The sequence below is a fragment of the Notamacropus eugenii genome, chromosome Y (genome assembly GCF_028372415.1).
Source record: "Notamacropus eugenii isolate mMacEug1 chromosome Y, mMacEug1.pri_v2, whole genome shotgun sequence".
Classification (NCBI taxonomy): Eukaryota; Metazoa; Chordata; class Mammalia; order Diprotodontia; family Macropodidae; genus Notamacropus; species Notamacropus eugenii.
Window position 1 is genome coordinate 2743553 of NC_092880.1, and position 23612 is coordinate 2767164.

At 35.8% G+C, this 23612-nt stretch overlaps 1 pseudogene; it reads left to right on the forward strand.

The window, feature by feature from the left end:
* Positions 1–2345: 2345 nt before the first annotated feature.
* LOC140516702 (olfactory receptor 5L1-like) lies at positions 2346–11483 on the forward strand (annotated as a pseudogene).
* Positions 11484–23612: the final 12129 nt, after the last annotated feature.

The window sequence follows — 23612 nt, forward strand, 5'->3', positions numbered from 1 at the left end:
ACTTGAATTATTTCTTTCTAGCTGCTTGCAATATTTTCTCCTTGACCTGGGAACTCTGGAATTTGGCCACAATGTTCCTAGCAGTTTCTCTTTTTGCATCTCTTTCGGGAGGTGATTGGTGGATTCCTACAATATTTATTTTGCTCCCTTATTCTAGAATCTCAGGGCAGTTTTCCTGGATCATTTCATGAAAGATGATGTCTAGGCTCTTTTTTGGATCACGGCTTTCAGGTAGTCCCATAATTTTTAAATGGTCTCTCCTGGATCTGTTTTCCAGGTCAGTTGTTTTTCCCATGAGATATTTCACATTGTCTTCCATTTGTTCATTCTTTTGGTTTTGTTTGGTGATTTCTTGGTTTCCCATAAAGTCATTAGCCTCCATCTGTTCCATTCTAATTTTTAAAGAACTCTTTTCTTCGGTGAGCTTTTGAACCTCCTTTTTCATTTAGTTATTTCTGCTTTTTAAAGCATTCTTCTCCTCACTGGCTTGTTGAACCTCTTTTGCCAATTGAGTTAGCCTATTTTTCAAGGTGTTATTTTCTTCAGCATTTTTTTGGGTCTCCTTTAGCAAGGTGTTGACCAGATTTTCATGCTTTTCTTGCATCTCTCTCATTTCTCTTCCCAATTTTCCTTCCACCTCCCTTACTTGATTTTCAAAATCCTTTTTGAGCTCTTCCATGGCCTGAGTCCATTGAATATTTATTTTGGATGTTCGAGACACAGAAGCCTTGACTGCTGTGTCTTTCCCTGATGGTAGGCATTGTTTTTCTTCATCAGAAATGATGGGAGAATGTATCTGTTCATCAAGAAAGTAACCTTCTATAGTCTTATTTTTTTCCCTTTTTTGGGCGTTTTCCCAATCAGTTACTTGACTTTTGGGTCCTTTGTCAAGAGTAGGGTATACTCTGGGGATCTGTAAGATCTCAGTTCCTCCAAGATCACACAGTCAAGTATGTGCACTGGTTTGGGGATAGCCAGATACTTTTCTGCCCAGAATCTTTGAGTAATAGAGTTTCCTCTCCACAGCCACTTGGCCTCCAGTTCCCTGAAACCAGCACTGGAGGCTGAGATTCAGGTAAGCTGTTCAATACCCCCAGGGACTTTCAGTGGAGGCAGGGACACCATTCATTGTGAGAGAGATCAGCTGCTCAGATCCCCCAGGAGCATGAGGTGGGGACAGATCTGCTACACAGGCTGAGGTAAGAACCAGCTACTCAGTTCCCCCAGGGGTTTTACGATCCAACAATGGTTGCGGGCTGCTGTTGGAATTGCTGCCTGCCCAGTGTGGCCTCCGTGGCCCCTGCCTGAGGCTGGAGCTATGGGAACGTTCCCACTCCCTTCTCAGCCAGCTGAAAAAACCCTCTCACTGAACTTTGGCAACAATGGGTTGAGGGATCTGCCAACTGCCACCACTGCTGCTGGGGATTTCCCCTCTGAGGCCTGCTTGCATCCTCCTCTCGGCCCTGTGCTGCTCGGTCCAAGGCTAGGCTGGGGTCTGCTAGGTGTCTGATGCAACAAATCTTTCCCGTCTGCCTTTCAGGTCACCCTGGGCTGAAAATATCTTCCACTCCATTATTCTGTGGCTTCTGCTGCTCTAGAATTTGTTGAGAGTCTTTCTTCATAGGTATTTTATGGACTGTTGTGTAAGACCTACTGTATGTGTGTTTTTCTACTCTGTCATCTTGGCTCCACCTGTAGAAGTCATCTTCTGACAGGGGAAGTTCCCCTGTTGCTTAGATAATCTCCTTTAAATGTTCTTTCCAAATATTCCATGTATACTGTCTCCCTTACCATGTAGTAAAATTGTGGATGGTGGGAAGGTTTTCACTTGTGTCTTTGCATCCCTGGCATAGATAGTAATGATGGGGTGTGTGAGTGGGGGTGACTAAGCAAATTACTCTTTACTCTTCACAATATGATGCAGTTCTTAACCTTCCTAGATATGAGGGAAGATAAGGATCATGACTACAATACTGTTCTGAAATGACTGATTTTAGGACAACCAGATGATTCCAGCCCCACATTACCTTTCCTCTGCCCAGTTTCCACACAAAGTATTCCATGTCAGTGGTCAGAAACTCAAGCAGAAACAGGGTGGGGGAGTCATTAAAAAGTTTATAAGGATCCCGGCAAGCAGCCTATTGACTTAGAAAACTGCACACCTCTTTGTATTGTATTTTCATTTATTTATTTGTTAAATATTGCCCAATTACATTGTAAGTTGATTCTGGTAACCTTAGGGAATGTTATGCCGCTGGGTCTGTGTGTTCGACATCTTTGCTCTGTACCCTTAACATAACCATCCTTATTTTTAAACAGACCAGAGATTAAAGATGACTATTGAGATGGACAAAGAGAATAGTAGCACGGAGAACAATTTCTTTCTCCTGGCCTTCAAAGATCACTCAGAGCTTCATGTTTCCCTCTTTTTAGTATTCTTTTTCATCTACTCCATGACCATGTTGGAAAACCTTGGAATGATTACACTGATCACAACCAGTTCCCATCTACATACCCGCATGTCCTTTTTCCTCAGTGTTTTTTCATTTATATATGCACGCTTCTCTTCAGTCATTGTTCCAAAGTTGCTGGTGGCCTTGATTTCAGAGAGGAAAGCTATTTCTTATAATGAACGTGCAACACAATTGTATTTCTTTTGTTCTTTGGTGGATACAGAATCTTTTCTCTTGGCTGTGATGGCTTATGACAGGTATGTCGCAATCTGTAATCAGCTACTTTATACTGTAATAATGTCCAAGAGAGTTTGCTGCCAGCTGGTTTTTGGAGAATTTTTGGGTGGAACCGTCAGCTCCATTATTCACACCACAAACACATTCCAACTGTCTTTTCGTTCTAATGAGATTAACCATTTCTTTTGTGATATTTGAGCTCTTTTCTCCCTGTCTTGTTTGACACTTACATCCATGACACTGTTTTGGTAGTATTTGCAAGTCTTGTGGAAGCCATCTGTCTTTTGACTGTCCTCCTCTCTTATGCATACATCATAGTCACCATCCTTAAGACTGGTTCTGTTGAAGGGAGAAAGAAAGGCTTTTCTACTTGTGCCTCTCACCTGACTGTAGTTACCATCTGCTATGGGACTCTGATCTTAATTTATTTATGCCCTAGCACAGATCATTCTCTAGATATTGACAAAGTGACCTCAGTCTTCTATACACTTAATATCCCCATGTTGAATCCACTCATCTACAGCCTGAGCAACAAAGACGTTAAGAATGCCTTAAGAAAGATAATCTGACAAAAAGTACTTTCTCAGTAAATGTCTTGAAGAAGAACATTTGACATATTATGGATTAGTCAGCAGAAATGTAGATCCTGGCTTTACCTTAGCTACTACCGGACCAGTGATACCACTCTTTCCTTTTTTTTTTTATTTTTCTTCCTTCCTTCTTTCCTTCTTTCTTTTGGCCTTCCTTCCTTCCTTCCTTCCTTCTTTCCTTCCTTCCTTCCTTCCTTCCTTCCTTCCTTCCTTCCTTCCTTCCTTCCTTCCTTCCTTCCTTCCTTCCTTCCTTCCTTCCTTCCTTCTTTTCTTCCATCCTTCCTACTATTGGACTGCCTTCACATGCAACAAAGATGAAGACGGAAATAAAAGTAGGCACAATCCAACTCCTTTTATTTTAATGCTTAGTGTGCTCATGCAGGCTCTGGATTTTATTCCAAATCATGAAATGCATTTATGAAAACATATAATGTAATATAACAGGACAGGAACTACTTGGTTTTGATCTTTCATTCCTCATATCTCAGCAATAGTTCTGAACATATAACTGCCATGGAATAGATTTTGGTTTCCTTGCATTGTACTGAATTGAATTAATTTTGTTTACATTGATTATTCCTATTCATTATTGTTTTATTTTATTTTTATTTTTAAAACAGCTTTGTTCTACTGGTCCTCATTCAGTAGAACTTACTAACCTATCTAAGCAATACAACCTTTTTTGACCCCAATAATGAGTGTGAAGGACTTGTCTTTATTTTCAATTGGTTCCAATTTCTTAATTTCCAGTTTCTTGTCTTTCAATTTATTTCCAATTTATTTCCACTTCTTTACTCCCAATTCCAATTATTTCCAATAATTTCCAATTTCCAAATCTTCAATTCCAATCCAATTTCCATCCAAATAATTGTATAAATAATTTTTCACTCTTCTCATTGAAATGACACTCATCCTTTTGTCATTCAGTATCCAACTCATTTATCATGAAATCTTCTCTAAATCCCCTGGTAGAAGATGAATTCTCTAAATCTGAATGACACATTTCTCACGTCTACCAGAAAAATTTATAAATATATCTTGTAGATATTTATATTCAGTCTTACTTTATCTTTCCCAGTAAATAAGCCCTTTGTAGTTAGAAAACTTTTAAAATTCATTCGTGTCCTCTACCACTTGACTCTCTAAGTTCCTCAGTAGCTAGCTAAATAAGTAGTTCTAGAACAAAAATGAATTTGTATCAATGTCTTCTTTGCATTAGATTTTGAACTTGAGTTTTTTTTCTTTTGCTAGTTCCATTACAATAATTAATAAATATGGACATGTTTGACTTGGTGATTAATAATGATAACTTTGATAATTTTATTTTTCTAATTTTAAATGTACCTCAAAGATGTAAATAAACAAATTCACCTAACTCGTCAACATATTGATCATCATCGAAATGCTTCATCACCCAATCTGTCTTTATTTACATGCCTGGAAGACAGAAGGCCCATAAGAAGAAATGATAAAGTAATCATATTAATATTTTTAGCATTGGATTTTTCTAAATTAAAACCACAATCCTTGGCATTATTATGATTCAACATCAGAAACTGATATGATTTTATCATTGCAAATTACATTAGAAAAAGAAGAGTTACTATCTGCTGTGCCACTGCACCCTGAGGACTATGAATGCTTTCCATCTGATTTACAATAGACACTTTCACCATGTATTGTCTTGCCCATTAAGATGTGAGTTCTTTGGGAGCAGGGACTGTCTTACTATTCTATTTAGGTTTCCACTGTTTAGCAAAGTTATTTGAATGCACGAGGTGCTTAAGAAATACTTATTCATTCAGTCATTCCGACCCTAAATGTGCCAAACTATTGTGCTGACTGGTAGAGATTCTGGCGAGGGAATCCTGCTCACAGAAGAGAGCAGAGCACTAGTCAGGAGAGGAGGAAAACTCTCTCCCTTGATTGTGCCACCTTGGAGGAACTGAAAACTTACAGTTCCAAGAGTATACCTTCCTTTGAGAAAGGACTCAAAAGTCAAGTAAATAGCTGGGAAAATGCCCCAAAAAGGAAAAAATAAGACTATAGAAGGCTGCCTTGTTAATGAAGAGGAATTTTCTTCCATGTTTTCAGATGAGGAAAACCAATGCCTACCATCAGAGGAAGACAGAAAAGTCAAGGCTTCTGCATCTAACACCTCCAAAATAAATATGCATGATCTCAAGCCATGGAAGAGCTCAAAAAGGATTTTTAAAATCAAGTAAGAGAGGTGGAGGAAAAATTGGGAAAAGAAATGAGAGGAAAGCAAGAAAATTATGAAAAGCGCGTCAAAAACTTGCTAAAGGAGACCCCAAAAAATGTTGAAGAAAATAATCCCTTTAAAAATAGGCTAACTCAATTGGCAAAAGAGGTCCCAAAAGCTAATGAGGAGAACAATGCTTTAAAAGACAGAATTACCCAAATGGAAAAGGAGGTTCAAAAGCTCACTGGAAATCGTTCTTTAAGAATTAGAATGGAGCAGAAGAAAGCTAATGACTTTGTGAGAAACCAAGAAATTGTAAAACACAACCAAAAGAATGAAAAAATAGATAATGTGAAATATCTCATTGGAAAAAATAACTGATATGGAGAATAGATCTAAGAGAGAAAATCTAAAAATTATGAAACTACCGGAAAGCTAAGATAAAAAAAAAAAGAGCCTAGACATCATCTGTCATGAAATTATTAAGAAAAATTTCCCTGATATTTTAAAACCAGAGGGCAACATAAATATTGAATGAATCCACCAATCACCATCTGAAAGGGATGCAAAAAGAGAAATTCCTAGGGATATTGTAGTCAAATTCCAGAGTTCCCAGGTCAAGGAGAAAATATTGCAAGCAGGTAGAAAGAAAAAAACTACTTTTGTGGAAATTCAATCAGGATAAAATGTAGATCTAGTAGCTTTTACATTAAGAGATCGAAAGACTTGGAATATGATATTCCAGAAGTCAAAGGAACTAGGGCTAAAACTAAGAATCACGTACCCAGCAAAACTGAGTATAATACTTCAGGGAAACAATGGTCATTCAATGAAATAGAGGACTTTCAAGCATTCTTGAAGAAAAGACCACAGCTGAACAGAAAATTTGACTTTCAAACACAAGAATGAAGAGAAGCATGGAAAGGTAAACGGGAAAGAGAAATCAAAAGGTACTTACTGAAGTTGAACTGTTTACATTCCTACACGGAAAGATAATATTTGCAGCTCTTGAAACTTTTCTCAGTATTTGGGTAGTTGGAGAGATTACACACACACACACACACACACACACACACACACACACACACACACGCACGCACGCACGCACACACATAAATAGAGAGCACTGGTTTAGTTGAATTGGAAGGTATGATATCTAAAAAAATAAAATAAAGAGGTGAGGGAGGAATATGTTGGGAGGAGAAAGGGAGAAGTGGAATTGGGCAAATTATCTCTCATAGAAGAGGTAATAAAAACTTTTTCAATGGAGGGGAAAAGGGGGGAGGTGAGAGGGAAAAAGTGAACTTACTCTCATCACATTTGGCTTAAGGAGGAAATAACATGCACACTCAATTTAATATGAAAATCTGTCTTAGACTACAGGAAAGTAGAGAAGAAGGTGATAAATTGTGTAGGGGGGATGACAGAAAAGAGGGCAAATTGGAGGAGAGAGAAATTTGAAGTAAACACTTTTGGGGAGGAACAAGGTCAAAAGAGAGAATAGAATAAGTGGGGGGCAAGATAGGATGGAGGGAAATATAGTTAGTCTTACACAACATGACTATTATGGCAGTCTTTTGCAAAACTACACATTTATACCCCATATTGAATTGCTTGCCTTTTCAGTGGGGATGGGTGAGGAGGGAGGAAAGGAGAAAAGCTGGAACTCAAAATTTTAGGAAAGAATTTTGAGAATTGTTTTTGCATACAACTGGGCAATACGAAATGCATATAATGGGATATAGAAATCTACCTAGCCCTATAAGAAAAGAGTGGAGGGTGAGGATAGGATAGAAGGGAGGGCACATTGGGGGAACGCGCAATCAGAATTCATGGCTCTTTGGTTTGGGTGGAGGGGAGAGATGGGAAGAAAATTTGTAACTCAAAATTTTGTGAAAATGAATGTTGAAATCTAGTAATAAATAAATAAACATACAAAATATTATATCATTTGATCCTCACTCTCACACACTGAGAGTTTATTAATACCTCCATTTTACAATTGAGGAAACTGAGGCAAACTGTGGTTAAGAAACTTCTTCAGGATCATACAGCTAGTAAATATCTGAGGGTGTGCTTGATCTCAGATCTTCCTAACCCTAGATTTCTCCACGCACTCTGTCACCCATGTGTCTCAATGTGGTAAAGTAGTTCATACCTGATGCACATTAAAAGCCCTAACACACCTGAAAATAACAAAACATTACTGAAAAGCTTGTTCTTACTTTTCTAGAGAGATGTTTCATAATGCAGTGGAAATTCCTACTGCATCTGAAGCCAAAGTTGAGTTCAGATCTTCAATATTACATTCATTTGCACGCTTTCAAATCATTGACAAGTTACCTCATTCATTATCTATACAAGGAAAAAATGGGAGTAGTAAGCCCTATAATACCTTGTAACTTCTCAAATAAGACACTATAAAATGAAAGCCTGATACAGCTAGTTGTCTCAGTGTAGAGAGAGCACTCTAAGCCTGGAGTCAGTTAGACTCATCTCCCAGAGTTCAAATCTGGACTCAGACAATTACTAATTAAGTGACCCTGGGCAACTCATTGAACTGCATCTGCCTCAGTTCCTCAATGAACTGGAGAAGAAAATGGAGAACCACTCCAACATCTTTGCCAAGAAAATCTCAAATGGGGTCACAAAGAGTCAGACACAACTGAAAAATGATCCAATCAACCATGAAATGAAAGTGGGACAAAGTGACCAACTACTTCTGTTGGAATAAATACAAACATTTAGTAGTGACCAGTTTAGGTCAGAGTCACATTTCTGTTCCCCACATCCCTGCAATTTCCAGTGCCAAGTGTTATCATCAACATAGGCATCTTTATTTTTTCACCATACCAAAAAAATAGAAGAGATGTGAAATCAATGTCAACAGAAACAACAGTAATACCAATAATAATTGTAGTTTAGGGTTGCAGAGCACTTCTCATATATTATACACTTTGATCCACACAACAAGTCTTTTAAAAGTATTTTATCTTTTCCAATTACATGTAAAAACAAATTTTCACATTCATTTAAAAAATGTGTTCCAATTTCTCTCTCTCTGCAATCAAATTGGAGAAAAGGACTCAGATATGCTGTTCTGGTGTAAAAACCTGTTCCTTATTTATCATCATAATCCATCTTGCGATTTACCTTATTTGAATTTTGTCACCTGTTGCTTTTACTTCTGATAGTTCTTCCCAATTTGTTAATTCTTCTGAGGAGAGTGCAGAAACATTAAGTGCCCATCTTTCTGAGAAATAAATATCTTTAGGAAGATGGACGCTTTTTGTTTCATTATTGCCTTATATAGTTTTTATTTTTAATTTGTGGATAAAGCTAAATTGCCAAAAATATTTTACTGAATTAGGAAAAATAACAATATTTATTTGAGAAAACAGTCAAGAATGTCAAAGGAAACAATTAAAAAGAAGTGCAAAGGAAGGAAGTTTTGCAGTAACAGATCTTGATCTATATTATAATTCTTTAATTATAGTGATGTAATGATGACGGTCTACATTTTATGCTTTAATTATAATTATGTAATATATAAGACAGTATAATTATAATGCTTTATTTTTAATCTTTCTTTTTTCTGAAAAATTGTAAAAAAAATGTCTTGGTGATCCTTATATTGTTTTGACTTTGGTATTTTTTCCCTATAGAATAGAGAATGGTGAATTCCTATGGAACAGAGAATATTGAATTCAAAATGTAATCTCCATATTCTTTGGAAGTTTTGGCTTATATAGTATATTAGATTATCTTTTACCTGGTTACTATAGGATGTAACTGTTCTTAAATTCCTGAGTCCTTTCATTGTTGTGTAAATCTACATGTTAGTAGTACTATTATTGCTTCCCCCATTTACTCTTTGCAGGAAAACTGGAAAGACTCGGTGCTATTACTAAATTACACGGTAAAGTAGTGCAAACTTTGCATCTTGAAAGTTATTGTACCTCGTGGGTATTGGGTATGTCATCACATGCATCAAAAAGGACCTAGCTCAAGGAAAGCTATCCCTTCACAGAGAATGATACTCTCTCACAGCAAACATCTATTTATATCTCCCCTCTGAAAGGAAGATTTGCAGTTGTGATTTGAGCTCAGATTACATTTCACCTACTAGCAATTTCTCCAAGGGATATAGCAGTATGCAAAGTCCCAGATTGCTTCTGTTTCAGTTAGTATGCCTCTACCACCTTTGCGTATTACGCAAGAATATGGCATCTATAATACCCTTGATTTTGGCAAAGTAATCAATTATAATGTTAATATTACCTTCCCTCATATAAATAATGGAGACTTTTTCAGCTTGTCTTTATTAGAAGTACAAAGATAATGTTTCCTTAGCAAATCTCACCAAAATGATTTAAATTTAGAATCGATTTAAATTGCATTGGATCTGAAGATAGTTTTGTCCATCAAAGGTTAGTTTCCACCAAGCTTACATGGACTTTAGTGTCCTCAGGTCATTTTAAAAAGTCTGTGGAGATAAGTCTTGTGTCTCTCCTCTCCTTAGTTGGTTTGGAGCTTGTAGAATTGTTCATTTGGTCCCATCAGGATCAGTCTTTAACTATATTATAGGACTGGTGAGAAATGCTACTAGAAATCTGGATGCATTGTGGCATAGATGGAGAAAAAAGAAGAAAAAAAATTAGTGATCGGTCCCAGGAAAGAAAATGAACTAGGTATAAAGTTTTTCTATTCCCTATTCCCATTCATTGGAGTGTCAGTGTTAGAACAAGCCACTCAAATTTATATTGAGTAGCTTGCCCAAGTCAATAGTGAATCCATTTCCTCCCTCCAAATTGAAGTCAATCCTTTAACACTACTGGCCTTACAAAAATCCCATGGTCTTTGATCTTATTACAGCATCACAAGGAGGGTCCTGTGGTATGATCAATCAATCTTGCTGTTCCTATATTATTTAGTCAGAAGACTTTGTTACCTCCCTTCATGATATTCAACAGGTTATGTCAGAAACACAACTGCCTGACTGAAAAGATTGGTAGTGGAATCCCTCTACTTGGTGCACTTAGTTACAAGGCAATGTGTTATTCATCACCACAGACAAAATGTCTTCTGCTGCAATAGGTATGACTTTTTTGTTGTTGTTTTTGCACTATGCATTGATGCAATAACTGTGTGAGAGAGAGACATCTAACAATCTTTTCTTGTTATACAATACTGATTCTGGTCATAAAGATATAGTAAACATTCCTTATTTGATTTTTAGATGAGTGATTAAATGGAGAATGGGCTTATCGCTCCACCTTAATCAGAACAGGGGAATTGATGACAAAAACGATCATGCACTAAATGGAGGTGTTTAATATGAGAATCAGGAGAACCAATTAGTTTCTTTTTTGTGAACACTGACTCCATCTTGTGCTTCCACAAATATTCTCCTCCATGTTTTCTGTTATTCATCCACAGGAAGACAGATAATATAATCCATTTATTGTTTCATACATCCAAGTAGATGTAATCTTTCAACAACTTTCCATTTTATGAATAAAGGGCAGCTAGGTGGTGCAGTGGATGTAGTACCAGCGCAGGAGTCAGGAGGACCTGAGTTCAAATCTCACCTTAGACACTTGACACCCACTAGCTGCGTGACCTTGGGCATGTCACTTAACTCCAGTTGCCTCATCCTGGATCATTTCCAGTCATCCTGATGAATATCTGTTCACTGGATTCAGATGGCTGGGGAGGAGAAGTGAGGCTGGCGACCTGCACAGCCCTCTCTCACTCAAAAGCAAAGTCATGTGCAAGTCATGTCATTATTTCTCTGATGGCATGGTCTTCTTCAGCAACGAAGGACGAACACACACACACACACACATTTTGTGAATAGAGGATCCTGAAACTTATTCCTTCCCCTCCCAACTTGGAAAGCGTCTGAACTTTTTTTCCAATTAGAAATTATATTACCTAATTTTATATTTTGTTTTTTCATCTTGCTTGATTGTTTCTATTATAATTCATCTGGTTTGACTAATTATTTTTCATGTATAAAAATCTTCCTCACTCTGTATTTGGGGTCTTTGGCCTGACAAAAGAGTAGATTGACTTATTTATTGTGAATACCTAGTTAATAAATTACTTTTGCTTAGATTGTTTCTTCAGTTATTATTAACTCTCCACATCCCCCTTTCCCTCCCTCCTCATTGACAATGCAAACAATTTGATGTAGATTGCTCAAGTTCAGTTATGCAAATATATTTCCACATTGGTCATGCACTACAACAATTTCACATGGATACTATTAACTGCCCACTGTAAAACAGATGAGGAAGAAGACGAAGAAGAAGAAAAAGAAGCAGAAGAAGAAGGAAAGAAAGAAAGAAAGGAAGGAAGAAAAGAATGAAGGAAGGAAGAAAGAAAGAAGGAAAAAGAAAGAAAGAAAGAAAGAAAACAGGAATGGAAAGAAGGAAGGAAGAGAGGAAGAAAGAAATTAAGGAGAAGGAGAATGGCCATGATAGATGAGTTCTTTTTTGTTTGTTTCAGTGATCATTTAGAACTTTAAAACTTCTTTTTTTTCCCCTTAACTCCCCATCTATTTTATTGTTTGGCAAAGGAACCATAGTATGATTGTGATAACAACCAAATCTCAATTAGAAACAACTCTGTCCTTTTCCTTTTGTTTTTTTTTCATCAATTAATATTTTCAATTCTAGATTCATTATTTCAATAATGGTCTCAGAGAGAAAGGTGATTTCTTACAATGGCGGTGCAATGCATTTTTTCTTTGTTTGTCCCCGGAGGGATTCAGAGTTTATCCATTTGCTGTTCTGATTTATAACAAACCTACTCACTGCTCTGTATCTTATGTCCAAGAATTTTTAGGGGAGTGGAGTATTCTGATCTCCATAATTCAAACTAAAAATGCAAGTAATCTGTCTTTAATTGTTCTCTTTCCCCTCTGTTCTACCCTTACACTTATATTTATGATTTCATCCTGATTCATTGGGAAATACATGGGCCTGGATTCCTGAAATCAAACTTTGTCTCAGATACTTACTGTAGTATGACTCTTATGCAGTCCCATGACATTTAACACCCTCAATTTTCTCAACTTTGAAACAGGGAAAATAATAACATCTTCAGAGAGCTGTCGTGGTGATCAAATGACCAAATCAAATTTTTCTTACTCTCTTTTTCTCCTCCCTATCACCTGACATAAGCAATACAATATTCTTTCCTATTAATAATAGAAATTAAGGATTTTTTATAGTTATGATTATTTCTTTCTTTTTTTCTTTGAAATATTTTCTTTTTTTAAGCATTTAGAAAGAAGATTGAGTTTGTCCATCTATTTTTGTTTGTTTGCAGGTTAAATTCACAGTCACCTTTCAAGTATGAATATCAAGGTAGGCATACCCTGACTTTTGCTACCTTTTTCATCAAGTCTTCCTTGAATCTCCATCAGGAGATTTGAAAACCAGCCTCTGAACCCGAAAAATATTTGTGTATATCTTTTTTTGCAATGTTCATTTATTTCTAAGCTTTATCTACCTTAGTACACTTTAAGCTCTTTGTAGAATTAGTTTTTCAACATGGTATCCTAGATTGAACTAAGCCCAATGAACCTTTTTATCTGAATTTATATTTGTTGAAGGGATAGATTACTATCGATGTTTTCCATGCTTAAAAATTTAATTTGCCCATGAACAAAAAAAAACTTTTAAAAATTCTTGTATTGATTGTGTTCTAATGTTTATTTATTATAAACACAAGAGATGGCACAATAATTAGTTTATTGCTTTCTCGTATTGGGCCTCTTTTATTAGCTAAGCTGATCCTCATGAATTTATTGATTATTGTTGTTCCGTTGATTGACTCATATTCAAACATTTTTTTCAGCTCTTTTAGGTAGGCTTGATCACTGACTATCACTTAAGTGTTTCTATAGAATTTCTCTCTGCTGGCTGAGGCCATAGAGGGTATCATTAAACAGTTCCCTTTCAAGTACCTATTGTTCTGATAATTGAGAAACAGCGGAATAGGCACTGAATTGTCAAGAGTGAATTTTAGGATTTTAACTTGGATTTTTAATCTCCATTTTTATATTGTTAGATCAATGTCTCTAGGTCCCATAATATAGTGTTTTCAAAACTTCGAAATTATATCCAGTCTGCCTTGCTCTTTTCACTTTGTATCAGAAGCTGTCATGAGAGATTTATGATGCAGACCTACCCTTCAAAATGGATACCCCATGGAGTTATTAACCAGCTTTTTCTCCTTGCTCCTTAATTTAGATCTAATGAGGATTTAGAATAAACAAGTCTACTGGGACCATTACAACAAGAATAACCTTCATAGGCAAAGACAAACTAATGAAGTTGTTACCAAAATACATTTCATTTCTTTTTCGTTTGTGCTGTGCCTAATGAATCCCATTAAACTTTTGCAAACTATCTTTCCTTGTAAACTCTCTGATGACTTTACCAGTAATTACATTTCATCCTATTGATGTACCTGGGGAGAAAATAGCAAACCTTTAAAATAATCACCTTAACTTCTTTTAAAAATATTATTATGAAAGTAGAAGACAGTAAACCAATGCATGGACCAATCCCAAAAGCTTAAGAGACAAATTTCTTGAGACTCCACTTTCTTTTTGTCAAAATAATTGGTTTTCTTAGTGTCTCAATGTCCTTTGAGTATCTCTGTAATTGAAAGGTACACATTTAATTCAAGGATCACTCTTAAGTAGATTTTTCGATTTGAATGCATTGTTTCCTTGTACAAAGTTTATTAAAGGATTTTCTAAGCAATGCATATGTATTTAATGTATTAAAAATCATCACTTTTGTGTAGTCTTCTGCTTAGGAAAGTGACAATGAGTGAGAAAGTCCCTCTGTGAGAGAGGCCAAGGACTATTGGTTTTCCCTTTTTCCAAAGGATAAGATGACCAGAGAGACAACAGACTACAACATTAAAAAATACTTTTTTTCAGCCACGATGTTTACAAAATACCTGTGTCATAGGAACATTATCTAAGGTATACCAAAACACTGCAAAATATTCCTTAGTTTTGAGACTACATTGTAAATTCTTCCCTGCATTGTATCGCTTTGAAAATAACATTCTGGAAGAACAAAAGGAAAAAAAAACTCTCTGTAAAATGTGATACTTGGATTAGCACTGGGGATACTACAGGGTAAAAAGATGATATCTAGCTGGTATATAACTATATCTATAGATCCACATTATAGATAGATAGACAGATAGATAAAAATTTAAATGTAAATGATTTCCTTTTAAATCATATGTATGCACATGTGCACACATATTAAAGATAAAAAGCATTTTTCTTAGGTTACATAGACCAACGATAAGGAGTCCATCGCACTCACACACACACACACACACACATTGTTTAACTACATTTTATTTCATGAACTACCTACTTATCTTTTCTCATGCTACATAAATTAAACCCTGCCACCAAACTAAGGCCAGAGAGCATAACATCAAAGAATCAGAGGGGTGATCTTGGAGAACAGTTGTATGATAAAATAAAGAATAAAAATGATAGACGGTAATTAGATTCTACTTTATGTCTTCATAGTTTTGAAGGGATAGAGTGATTCAAACTTCAAAATTCAAACCAAATTTGAATTCAACTCTGAAATGCAGTGCTGTTATCATCTTAGAGAAGTCCCTTAACTTTTCTAGGTTTTGATTTCTTCACCCATAAAATTAGGGGCTTGGAAGAGTTAGCTTCCTAGCACAAGTGCTACAGTGTGTGCCTTGGACATTAATGTGTTGGTGGTTAATTACTACAGCCTCATTCAGGAAGGACCAGAGAGAAGATGTTACAGTGAAGTAGTAAGGAGGGAAGGAAACAAGCATTTATTAGATTTTAACTATGGGTCAGGAACACCTTACAAAATCTAAACGTAAATACTTTAAAAATATCACATTTGATTTTCTGGAAGATAGGTACCATTATTATATCTATTTTGAAATTGAGAAAACTGAGGAAAATATAAAATAAGTTATTTGCTCAGAAAGACACAGCAAGAAAGTGTCTGAGGCCAGAGGCAAACTCAGGTCTTCCTGATTCCAGCTCCAGAGCTCTCTCCACTGCATTACTTGGCTGTAGAGGGACAGCAGTGGAATTTACCAGGAACACAGTTATATTACTCAAAGAGACAAATTAAGTAGAATATACTACAGCTACTTTTTTTTTTTACAGTGAATCTGTGTCTTTCAGTAACGTAAAAACCTTCGCTCTGCCAATAGAAATCAGCAGCTGGTCTCTAACATATCGATAATTATCTGTTTTTTGAAGTGAGAATGTGTACGCAGGTGAAGAAATATGGCAAACTGTGGGGCAAAATACTGGAGAATATTTAGATAAAGATCAATGTTGCTAGTAACAAAAAATCTCTTGCTGGAGAGAAGAGGAAAGAACTAGAAGTAAAATTTATAAATCACATCACAGACTGAGTACAAGGGCAATTTGGCAGCGATTAACTGAATTCATTTATCTTGATATCTGTTCTTCTCTCTCTGCAAAGAACAGAACTAAAAAAATCATTTTCTTTGTTATAATTACATTTTTATTTTTAAAAAAAATTTAAAAAGTCATTTTTACATGTAATAGGCAAGAAAGCATCAAATGAAGAAAAATAAAATGGCTCCTATTCTTTTTATTTATTTTTTCCTGACCCAGGGAGAGGAATCGTTCGTTGTATACTGAAGTTCAAATAGCAGGAATAATGTTAGTGTTGAACATTAAATGACAGAGATTCTGATCTGTAAGGAGAGAAAAGTCATCTACACTCCGATATATACATTATATTTAAGAAGAACTGATTTCAAAGTTATCAGAGAAAAAGGAACTAATATTCAATGATTATTTTGTTTTTAAAGGAAAGTAGTCCAAATCTATAATACTTTTTTCCACTTAATAGTATTTTATTTTCCCCTGCATGTAAAGATAGTTTTAAACATTCACTTTTATAAGATTTTCAGTTATAATGTTTTTTCTTCTATCTCTCCCCCTCTTCCTTCCAAGACAACAAGTAGTTTGATATAGGCTGTACATGGACAATCATGTTTAACACATTTCCACATTAGTTATGGTGAAAGAATCAGAACAAAAGGGGAAAAAACTTGAGACAGGAAAAAAAACAAAATGGTGTGCTTCAATCTACACTCAGACTACATAGTTCTTTTTCTGGATCTGGATAGCCGTTTCCATCATGAGTGTTTTGGAAATGTCTTATTTTATTGCACTGTTGAAAAGATCGAAGACTATCAATATTGGTCCTCACACAGCGTTTCTATTACTTTGTATAATGTTCACCTGGTTTGCTTAGTTCTCTCAGCATCAGGTCACAAAAGTCTTTCCATGTTTTTCTCAAATCTACCTGCTCATCATTTCTTATAGCACAATAATATTTCATTACATTAGTATACCACAACTTGTTCAGTGATTTCACAATTGATGGGTTTCCAATTGTTTATTTTGAAATTAAATTATTCTACTTGTTTTCAGTGTTCGACAATCACTTCCATATATCTAAGATTTTTCCTGTCCCTCCCCTTCATTTACCCTCCCTCTCCACTCCCTCCCTAAGATGGTGTGAAATCATATATTGCTTCTACATATATTCCTATTAAATGTATGTTGCGTAGTAGAATTAAAATGAATGGGAGAAACCATAAAACAAAACAAAGCAAAAGTAACACAAAATAAAATGGTTTGGTTCTATCTGCCATCCAATTCCATAGTTCTTTTTCTGGATGTGCAAGGCCATTTGCCTCAAGAATTCATTGGAAATTTTTTAAGTCCTTGCATTCCAATGAAGTGCTAAGTCTACCAGAAAAATTTCTCCCACACTGTTCTTATTGCTCTGCACAAAGTTATCCTGGTTCTGCTCCTTTCACTCAGCATCAGTTCAAATAAGTCTTTCTAGGTCTCGCTGAAGTCCTTCTGTTCATAGTTTCTCATAGCACAATGGTATTCCATTATATTTATATGCCACAATTTGTTCAGCCATTCCACAATTGATGGGCATCCCCTTGATTTGTAGTTTTTGTCCACAACAAAGTTGCTATTAATATTTTTGTACATATGGGAAACTTTCCCATTTCTATGATCTTTTTGGGATACAGTCTTACAAGCAATATTGCTGAATCAAAAAGTATGCACGTTTTTGTAGCCCTTTGGGTATAGTTTGAAATTATACTCCAGAATGGCTGGATCAGCTCACAGATCCACCAACAATGAAAGAGAGTTCCAACTCTCCCACATCTTCTCCAACATTTATCATCTTCCTGTTTTGTCATGTTAGCCAATCTGATAGGTGTAATGTGGTATCTCAGAGCTGTTTTGATTTGCATCTCTCTAATCAACAGTGATTTAGAGGATTTTTTTCATATGATTATAGATAACTTTAATGTCTTCCTCTGAATCTTCTTGTTCATAACTTTTGACCATTTATCAATTGGGGAATGATGTGCATTCTTATACATTAGACTCAGTTCTCTGTATATTTTAAAAATGAGGCCTTTATCACAGACTCTAGTTGAAAAAAAATTTGCCCATTTTTCTGCTTCCCTCCTAATCTTGGTAGGATTGGATATTTTGTGCAATAGTTTTTCAATTGATTGTAATCAAAATTATCCATTTTGCACTTCACAATGTTCTCTATCTCTTGTTTGGTCATGAATTTCACCATTCTCCATAAATCTGAGAAATACACTATATATTGTTTCCCTAACGTGTTTATAGTGTCAACCTTTATACCTATATCATATATCCATTCGGACTTCATTCTTGTATATGGTCTCAGGCATTGATCTATACCCAGTTTCTGGCACATGGTTGTCCAGTTTTCCCAGAAATTTTCTTTTGAACAGTGAGTACTTATCCCAGAAGCTGGGGTCCTTGGGTTTATCAAACAGTAGATTGCTGTGTTCATTGACTACAATGTCTTGAACACCTATCCTATTCCACTAATCTACCCCTCAGTTTCTTAGCCAGTACCAAGTGGTTTTGATGATAAATGCTTTGTAATACAATTTGAGATCTGGTATGACTAGGCCATCTTCTCTAGTATTTATTTTCAATAGTTCTCTTGAGGTTCTGGTCTTTTCGATTTTCCAGATGAATTTTGATATTATTTTTTTCTAGCCCTAGGAAATAATTATCTGGTAGTTTGAATGTTATGGCTCTGAATGAGTAAGATAATTTAAGTAGCATTGTCACTTTTATTATATTACATCAACATACCCACGAGCAACTGATATTTTTCCACTTACTTAGACCTAAATTTATTTGTGTGAGAAGTGTTTTGTAATTGTGTTCATATAGTCCCTGGATTTATTTTGGCAGATAGACTCTGAGATATTTCATACTGTCTACCATAGTTTTAATCAGGATTTCTTTCTATCTCTTGCTGTTGGGCTTAGTTAGTAATCTAGAGAAATGCGGAAAAGTTGTGTTGGTTTATTCTGTAACCTTAAACTTTGTTAAAGTTGTTTATTATTTCTAATAGATTTTTACTTGATTTTATATGATTCTCTAAGTATAACGTCTGCAAAGAGTGATAACTTGGTTTCTTCTTTGCATATTCTAATTCCTTCGAATTGTTTTTCTTCTCTTATTGCTACAGCTAGCATTTCTAATGCCGTATTGAATAACAGTGGTGATGATGGATATGCTTTTTTCACCCCTGATCTTATTGGCAATGCATCCAGCTTAACCTCACTGCATATAATACTTGCTGATGGTTTTAGGTAGGCACTGCTTATTATTTCACAGAAAGTTCTATTTATTCTTATGCTTTCCAGTGTTTTCAATAGAAAGGTGTGTTGTATTTTGCCAAAAGCTTTTTCTGCATCTATTGAGATAATCATGAAGTTTCTGCTGGCTTTGTTGCTGATATGATAAGAAGTGCTAATAATTTTCCTAATATTGAACCAGCCCTGCATTCCTGGCATAAATCCTTTTGGATGATAACGTGTTGTTTTCGTGATAAGTCGCTGTATTCTTTTTGCTAATATCCTATTTATAATTTTTGCATATATATTAATTAGAGAAATTGGACTAAAATTTCCTTTTTCTGTTTTGGTTCTTCTGGGTTTTGGTATCAGAACCATATTTGTATCATAAAATGAATTTGGGAGGACTCTTTCTCTGACAATTTTCCCAAATAGGTTATCTAGTGTTGGAATTAACTGTTCTTTACATGTTTGATATAATTCACTTGCTAATCCATCTGGTCAGGGAGATTATTTCCTAGGGAGTTCATTGGTGGCTTGTTCAATTTCTTTTTCTGCAATGGGTTTATTTAAGTGTTCTTTTACCTCTTCTGTTAATCTGGGCAATTTATATTATTTTCAATAGTCATCATATCATTTAGGTTGTTGAATTTATCGGCATACAGTTGGGCAATGTAATTTCTAATTATTGATTTAGTTACCTCCTCATTGGAGGTTAGTTCATTCTTTTCATTTTTGATATTGATTATTTGGTTTTGGTTTTCTTCTTTCTTTTTTTTCATCAAATTGACCAAAGATTTATCAATTTTATTGTCTTTTTTTCATAAAACCAACTCTTGGTTTCATTTATTACTTCAATGCTTTTCTTAATTTTAATTTTATTAACCTCTCCTTTGGTTTTCAGTATTTTTAATTTAATATTTACTTGGAGATTTTCAATTTGTTCTTTTTCTAACTTTTCAGTTGCATGTCCAATTCATTCACCTTCTTTTTCTCTATTTCATTCATGTAGGCATTCAAAGATATAAAACGACCAGAAGGAGGCAGAGTCAAGATGGCAGAGTAGAAAGATGCACATACACTAGCTGTCCCTCTGCAGCTCATAAAACACCTTTAAAGAAAGACTCTGGACAAATTCTGGAGCATCAGAAGTCACAGAACAATGGAGTGAAAGAGATTTCTAGCCCAGGGTGACCTGAAAGGCCGAAGGGAAAGGTCTGTTGCACTAAACACAGAGTGGAGTCCAGTACAGCCTTGGCTGTGCAACATCAGGAAGAGCAGGACTGAGCAAGCTTCAGGGACAGAATCTCTAGCGGCAGCTCAGATCCCTCAACCCACAGGCGCCAAAGGTCAGTGAGAGGGCTTTTTCAGCTGGTCATGAAGGGAGCATGGTGACTCCATAGCTCCAGCCTCAGGTGGTGACAGCAGAGGCAACAGCAGGCAGAAGCTCCCAAGGCAGGCAGCAGCCAACATCCATTGTTGAAGGCCTCATCTTAAAGCCCTGGGGGGAACTGAGCCCTGTGGGGCAGCCCTGCCCCCACCTAAAGCCCCCTGGGGAATTGAGAAGCTGATCTGAATGTCAGGCCTCAGCGCTAGCTTGGTGAAATGGGAGGCAAGATGTTTGTGGAGAGGAAACCCTACTACTAGCAGATTCTGGACATAAAAGTTTCTTGTTGTTCCCAGACCAGTGTAGAGGCTTGATTGCACCACCTTGGAGGAACTGAGATCTTACAGATCCCCAGAATATACCCTATTCTTGTCAATCGACTCAAAACTCAAGTAACTCTTTGGGAAAATGTCCAAAAAAGGGGAAAAAATAAGACTATAGAAGGTTTTCACAACAAAACAAGTGTGCATTTTATTCCTTCCTTGAGGCAAATGTGATGAGCATAAGCTTTACGTTTTCTTTTTCATTTTGCCCCCTTTTCCATCTGTTGAAAAATCTTTTTCTTGCCTCTTTTATGAGAGATAATGTTCCCATTCAATTTCTCCCTTTCTCCTCCCAATATATTTCCCTGTCACCCCTTAATTTTATTTTTTGACATATGATCCTTTCCTATTCAACTCACCCTGTGCGCTCTCTCTCTCTCTCTCTCTCTCTCTCTCTCTCTCTCTCTCTCTCTCTCTATATATATATATATATATATATATATATACATATACATATGTGTGTGTGTGTGTGTGTGTGTGTGTGTGTGTGTGTAATCCCACCAACTACTCAGATACAGAAAAAAGTTTCATGAGTTACAAATATTGTTTTTCCATGTAGGAATGTAAACAGTCGAAGTTTAGTAAGTCCCTTATGATTTCTCTTTCCTGTTTAGCTTTTCATGCTTCTCTTGATTCTTGCGTTTGAAAGTCAAATTTTCTTTTCAGCTCTGATCTTTTCATCAAGAATTCTGGAAAGTCCTCTATTCCACTGAAAGACCATTTTTTCCCCTGAAGTATTATACTGAGTTTTGCTGGGTAGGTAATTCTTGGTTTTAATCTTAGTTCTTTTGACTTCTGGAATATCATATTCCATGTCCTTCAATCCTTTAATGTTAAAGCTGCTAGATATTGTGTTGTCCTGACTGTATTTCCACAATACTTGAATTGTTTCTTTCCAGCTGTAATAGAGGTGAAGGAAAAATTGGGAAGAGAAATGAGAGAGATGCAAGAAAATCATGAAAAATGAGTCAACAACTTGATAAAGGAGACCCAAAAATGCTGAAGAAAATAACACCTTCAAATATAGGGTAGCTCAATTGGAAAAGGAGGGTCAAAAGTCAATGAGGAGAAAAATGCTTTAAAAAAGCAGAATTAACCAAATGGAAAAGAAGGTTCAAAAGCTCACTGAAGAAAATAGTTCTTTCAAAATTAGAATGGAACACATGGAGGCCAATGACTTTATGAGAAACCACGAAATCATAAAATAAAATCAACAGAATGAGAAAATGGAAGACAACATGAAATATATAAGTGGAAAAACAACTGACCTGGACAATAGATCGAGGACAGACAATTTAAAAATTATGCGACTACCTGAAATCCATGATCAAAAAAGAGCTTAGACAACATCTTTTATGAAATTATCAAGGAAAACTGCCCTGATATTCTAGAAGCAGAGGGATCCAAAAAGGGAAACTCCTAGGATCATTGTGGCCAAACTCCAGAGTTACCAGGTCGTGGAGCAATTAGAAGTGAACACTCTTGGGGAGGGACAAGGTCAAAATAGAGAATAGAAGAAACGGGAGGCAGAATAGCATAGAGGGAAATGTAGTCAGTCTTACATAACATGGCTATTATGGAAGTCATTTGCAAAACTACACATATATAGACTATATTGAATTGATTCTCTTCTCAGTGGGGGTGAGTGGGGAGGGAGGAAGGAACAGTAGTTGAAACTCAAAATGTTAGGAGCAACTGCTGAGTATTGTTTTTGCATACGATTGGAAAATAAGAAATACAGGTAACGGGGTATAGAAATTTAATTTGCCCTACATGACAAAAGAAAAGATGGAGATAAGCGAAGGGAGGGATGTTAGAAGGGAGGGCAGATTGGTGGTAAGGACAATTAGAATGGTTGATGTTTTGGGGTGGGGGAGGGCAGAGATGAGGAGAAATTTAGAACTCAAAATTTTGTGGAAATGAATGTTGAAAACTTAAACAAATAAATCTTTTAAAAAGATATAAAACGTCTCCTGAGAAAACCTTTTGCAGTATCCCATAAGGTTTCATAGACTGCCTCATTATTGTCATTGTCTTGAAAGAAGTTGTTGATTGTTTCCATAATTTGTTGCTTAACCCACTCATTCTTTAGAATTAGATTTATTAGTTTCCAATTAATTTTTGGTTTTTTCCCCCGGCATTTAACTAATTATAATTTTATTGCATTATGGTCTAAGAATCATGCATTGACTATCTCTGCCTTTCTGCACTGGATTGTGAGGTTTTATGTCCTACTACATGGTCAATTTTTGTATATGTGCCATGTATCCCTGAGAAAAAGGCATATTCTTTTCTATCCCCATCCAATTTTCTCCAGATTCCTATCATATCTACCTAATCCAGAGTTTTATTCTCCTCCTTAACTTCTTTCTTGTTTGTTTTGAGGTTAGATTTATCAAGTTCAGAGAAGGGTAGTCTGAGTTCTTCTACTACTATACTTTTGCTGTGTATTTCTTACTATAACTTCCTTAAATTCTCCTCTAAGAATTTGTTTACTATACCACTTGGAAAATATGTGTTTAGTTATGACATTGCTTCATTGTCTATGGTGCCTTTTAGCAGGATATAGTTTCCTTCCTTATCTCTTTTGATTAGATTTCTGCTTTTGCTTTGTCTGAGATTAGGATTGTTACCTCTGCTATTTTTTTTACATCACCTGAAGCATAATAT